Raw genomic sequence first — 6,157 nt, forward strand, 5'->3', positions numbered from 1 at the left:
GGTTCATGTGGAAAAAACACACCTGAAAACACTCGAAAAATTAATAACTAAAAATTCGACAGTCCGAAGAGGAGGGAGGAAAAATGAAAAAGTGGGAGAAAGGCTGACAGGACACGGCTGTCAAATCATAATGGAATTCTGGTGAAAATAGGGCAGGTTCACATGGAAAAATGTGAAAAATGGGTACGAAAAGGGCCCAAAAACCCATAAAAATTATTAACGGATGAACCGTGCATCGGAATGACATGGAGTAATAAGGAAAAATATTAGGGGAAAGGGGTAGGACACGGTTGGCACATTAGATCAGGGTTCCGAAGCAATGAAGGCACGTTCACATGGAAAACCGTCTATTTTATGGGAATTACTTCCAAAATTAATAACTTTAGAACCGTCTGTCGGAACAAGAGTTGGTAAAAAGGAAAAATAGGCAGTTCAAAGGGACAAACATGGCTGTAAGGTTGGATATGAGTCACAGTGAACGTAGGATGCGTTCGCATAGAAAAATCGCAAAACAAAGAATAAAGGCAAACGGTCAAGGAACAACCTTGAGGACAAGGTGAAATAGAACGTAGGAGTGGGGAAGGGACCCCATCAGGGTAAAATGAAGTCATGGCATAGATACATAATCATAGCAGAGTATATGCATGGGGGTATGTAGCATAGACGCACAGGGAGGCGTTCCCTTACTTAAAACCTTAGCAGGAAGGGTAAACCGAACATCAAGGACCTAGTACCACACATCAGACCAACCACGAACGTCTCCACACGTAAGACAGGACCGTCACTAAAAAACCCATTGATGTAACCCTTACTGTCACTTGTACAGAGGTTGTATGCTTTGTGCACATTTGATGGTGCAACTGTGCATCCCACCCTGTGCCGGCATATAGTGCAAGAAGGAAGGCTAGGGAGCCTTATGGTGCAATGCACATGAACAAATCGTGCTTTGTGCATTAAGAGGCCCATCCTGTGCGTGCAACACTTTGTTCACACATCTCACCTCTCATTTGATTGGAAGGGAAAAAGTGGTCACTCACTCCACCCTCTGTCTCACTCTCTGATAGATACAAAGGACAGCCCATACACACATCCCCATCCTGTTAGGAGAAAGCTCATATCACTCAAGGGGTTGGTGATGAAGGTCATGTCGGCTGTTGTTGTTATCAGGATCGTGAGGAGGAGGCATATCTAGGGAGGCAGTCAACAAATCTCATACTTCAATGACTTGTAAGAAGAGTCGTTTGTTAAGAAGGGCAGACAGACTAATATTGCATAGACAGCGCACCAAGGGAGGTGGCTTCAAATTACTTGCTCGAAAGGTTCTGCTAGTGAATCAGCTATCCTGAACTGTGGGGTGCTGCAACCTTTTCCACTGTCAGCTTCCCTCTCAAGGGTGTTTCCACCTTTTCTTGGAATGAGGCCGTGTATCAGGACCAACCTCACCACCGTTGTTAGATTAGATGAGAAGATAACAAGGTCAGGTTGAGAGGTTCCTGCGAGGGGCTAGTAGAACGAGACTGCCTCATGAGAAGAATCATAAGGGCTATCAAAAGCACAATGAGAAAGACAATGCGACGCCCAAAAGGGAAATGGTAGATCGACTGTGATTGTCAAGATCCCCAGGGAGGAAAGTACATCTTCAGGCGATAGCCATTAATCAGGAAGGGATCATCAGAGGCATCAACGGTCTGCACCTGAAGAGAGCCGTTAGGATTGACAGCAGCAAGTAACTTGTACGGGCCCATCCACCGTTGTTGAAGCTTGCCAAATCTCGAATCATAGGCTAGGACAAGATCACCTTCTTTGAACTACTTGTGCTTGATGAAACTGTCATGATAGGCTTTGCATCGCGCTTGAGTGGTTTCCATGCACTGTAGGGCCATCCACCATATCTCATCCAAGCATTCCAAGTGCAAGAGACGGTGTTGCAGTGACTCATTATCTCCCAAGCGTTCTTTAACTGCCACTTGCAAAGATGAAAATTCCAGCTCAACAAGGAAGACGGCTTCTATACCATACACTAGCTGGAAAGGGGTCTGTCTTGTAGCTATCTTATGGGAGGTTTTGTACGTCCAGAGGGCCTCTGTAAGTCGATCGTCCCAGTTGCGACGATGTGCGGCAATCGTTCTTGTCAAAATCAAGCAGAGGATGCGATTGGTGACTTCAACTTGGCCATTGGCTCTGGGATAATAAGGAGTGGACTTGCGATGGCGGATCCTATACAGTTCTGTCAACTCCTCCATGATTTTGTTAAGGAAATGAGTACCTCTATCACTTACCAACTCAAGGGGACTGCCAAAACGGGTGATAATATTCTCGTACATGAACAGGGCTACGTTGTTGCCATCGTCTTGCTTCAGAGCTTTAGCTTCACACCACTTTGTGACATAATCCATATATACTAAGATGTATCTGTTCTACTTTCATCTGGTGGGTGGATCAATGGGACCCACAAAATCAATTCCCCACTTCTCAAACGGCTTTAGGGGAAGAATGGGTTGCAATGGTATGACACTTGTTTTGGTGGGTTTTCCCATTCGCTGACAAGCATCACATCTCTTATAGTAATCATATGCTTCCTTGTGGAGGGTCGGCCACCACCAGTATCCCGCCAACAGAGCCTTCCTGGCTTTCGCTTCTCCTGCAAAGTGTCCACCACATGGTTCGTCATGGCATGCTTTCAATACTATGCCGATTTCATCCCCTGCAACACATCTTTGTAGCACTTCATCTTTGCCTCTTTTGTACAGTGCACCGGCTAGCAAAGTGTGGGGGGCTGATTCTAATAGAAGCTTCTTCTTCTCACGGCTTGAGATGCCAGGAGGATACTGTTGAGTTGCTAGGAGATTGGCTATGTCTGCATACTAGGGAGTGACTGTTTCAACTAGAAACAAGGAAGCATCAGGAAGTTTTGGATCATCCTGAGGGATCCGTGATAGATGATCGGCTAGGACATGGAAATGGCTAGGCTTAGTGACCACTTCAAAATCGAACTCCTGGAATAGGAGCAACCATCTCATCAGTCGTCCTTTAACATCTGCTTTGTTTATCAAGAAGGACAAGGCTTCATGATCCACATAGAACTTGAAATGCGTTGACAATAGATAGTGTCGAAACTTCTCCAGTGCAAACACCATTGCCAAGCACTCAAGCTCTGTCACTGTGTAGTTCCATTCCCTATCAGTGACCTTTCGGCTTGTATAATATATTGGTTGATCTAATTTAAAGGGGCCTTTTTGACATAGGACATCACCTAGCCCTTCAACTGACGCATTTGTGTGCACATGAAACTCCTTCGTCCAGTCAGGAGGCTACAAGATAGGTGCTTGGATAAGGCACTGTTTTAGGGTTTTAAAGGCTTCTTCACAGTCATCAGTGTCAAGAATCGCATGGTGAGGGGACTTGCTTGAGCTGCGGCATTAAACACACATTGTATACACAAGAGGAAGCTCACTCAAGAACACAAGAAGAGAGATGGATGCCAAAACGTTTTCTTGATGATTTTTTCTTCTTCTTCCACACACTATACAATGTACACAAAGTACAGATAAGATACAACATAAAGGAAAGTGGCCTACTAAGTCAAACAGTGCATAACCGACTACACTAATCGACTGGCACTATGTCTTTGCCAGTTGTAGGTAGGTGTAACAAACTAAATATAATAAGTGATAAGTTAGTAGCCATGTGAGTATCATAATGATGACCAATGTGCTAAGTGTAGATGTGCGGACTCATCTAGCCATGCGGTCCATCATCAATGTCTGCACGTGTTGAGCTTGCCATCTCAACAATCAGTCCAAAGGAAATCAATATATTTCCTTAGGAGCTTGTGCAGAGAGGCTGCCTTGGTTGTAAAATGTGTAATAAATCTTCTGTAGTAGCCCACATGGCCAAGAAATCCTCTCAATTGCTTGAGGTTTTTTGGTGCTGTCAAGGCGGCAATCTTTTCAATCTTTGCAAGGTCTGTTGCAATCCCTTTTGCAGAGACAATATGGCCCAGAACAACTCCCGAGGAGACACCAAAGACACATTTGTTGAGGTTGAGAGAAATCCCATACTTGCGGCATTTGTCAAAACATTGCTCTAGGTGTCCCCAGTCAAACTAGACACAAAAGTCATCAAGATACACCTCAATGAAATCATGCAAATGATTCTAGAAGGCAGCCATCATTACTCGTTGGAAGGTAGCACGAGCATTACAGAGCCCAAATGGCATCACTCTATAGGCATAGGTCCCCCATTCTGTGGTGAAGGTTGTTTTAGATTGATCATCTTCTGCAATTTGGACTTGGTTATATCCGCTGAATCCATCCAAGAGGGAATAGAGCTCATGGCTTGCCACTGTATCCAATAGTTGGTCTGTAAAAGGGATAGGGAAATGATCCTTTTTCGTCTTCAAATTGAGCTTCTGAAAGTTGACACATATTCGAAGTTTTCCGTTCTTCTTGGATACAACCACAATGGGCGAAACCCATTCACTATTAGCCACGGGATAAATGAACTTTGCTTCAAGAAGTTTCAATAATTCAGCCTTCACCACAGCAGAGCAATTAGGATTCATACGTCTTTGTCTTTGCCTTACAGATTTGGCATCAGGATCTAGGTCAATGTGATGTTGGCATATTGTGGGATCAATCCCCTTTAGGTCTTTATATGACCAAGAAAACACATCTAAGTTCTCTTTAAGTAGGTCTCGTAGGACCACTAGTTCTTCTTTTGGAAGATTGAGACCCACCTTTAGGTGATGTTCAGTACCATCAGTATCCAAGAATGTTACTTGTCTTTCACCTTTCACTTCGCAAATAAAGGTCCCACGGATTGCTTCTGGATAAAGGTCCAACTCTTTCAAGAGAGTAGTGTCCTCGTCTGATGTTCCGCTAGAACCAGTGTCCTCCTTCTGAACAGATGACTCATTCGTCTATTGAGATTGTTGGAAGGGTATCAGAGCTTTGTTTTCTTCTATGTGAGTGGTAATTTCTTATGGACTTAGGGATTCATCTTCAGAGGATGCGTCCAGGAATGTCACATAGCACGGACCTTCTAGAGGCCGTGGCTTTGATGGCTCTAGCTTCTGTTGTTGATAGGGGCATCATCATCATCTTTTTGCTGGACTAAACAGTCAGGGCGACATGAGCCACTGGTGAACTTAATTTTTATGCTTTTAATCCATTGCTTATACAGATTCTGCATACTTTATGGACCATTGATAAACCCAAATGGAACCATGGTCATTCCATCCAGCACCCTGAGATCTTCGACCTCTGAGGTCTCTATAGGGACATCAACAAGACCATCCACTATCAGAGAAAATTCTTCATCTGTACTTTCATAACCTACTTCATTTTCTTCCTCATCATTTTCATCCTCTTCCTCTGGAGGCTCTGTCTCTACTTCTGTAGAGGCTCTATAGGAGAAGAACAGATCTTCTATCTCTGCATCTGCTTCTGCTTTTGTCACTGTCTCTGACTCCGCTTCTGCCTCTAGATCTGGCTCTGGCTCTGGCTCTGTGTCTGTTACTGTCTCTGTGACTGTCTCTGTATCCGCTCTATCTCTTTTCTTCCTTTGCTCTATATCTGTACTGTCTCTATTCTGTCTCTGTATCTGTCACTGCCTTGTATCTGTTTTTCCTCTGTTCTATCTCTGCGGTTGTCATGTAACAGGGAGAACAATACATCCATGCTTCTATTTCACTATCAGAGGTGATTTCAGAAGTTAATTCTAGTTGAGGCAGGAGGTATTCTCCCATGGACAAGGATTTTGCTTCCCTTGGCAGTTGGCTTACAATGCTCACTGTTAGGGACTGTGCCTCTGTTTTCTTGGGAAAGATCTGTTTAACAGCCTCTTCATCTCCTAATGTACAATTTTTTACCTCGTTGGAGGAGTCAGTTATGACTTCAATGGACGTGGATCCATTGACTTTTTGCGATCCATACACTTTAACACCACTTTGTTGGGTCCTCTGCCTAGGGTTAGGGTTCCTTTGAACCAGTCCGTCCTGGCCCTTGCTTCAAAAAGCCAAGGTCTTCCCAACAGTAAAGGGTATGAGGTCCCATAAGAATTTGGTTTGACCACCAAATATATTAGCCAATAGTCTCTTCGTGCAAGGATTGTTTTGTCGTATGGGAGGATGCCCAACGGTTTGATTCTTCTTTGG

This window comes from Lygodium microphyllum, chromosome 25 (assembly GCF_053477565.2).
Source record: "Lygodium microphyllum isolate KBCC chromosome 25, Lygodium_microphyllum_v1.1.10, whole genome shotgun sequence".
Classification (NCBI taxonomy): domain Eukaryota; kingdom Viridiplantae; phylum Streptophyta; class Polypodiopsida; order Schizaeales; family Lygodiaceae; genus Lygodium; species Lygodium microphyllum.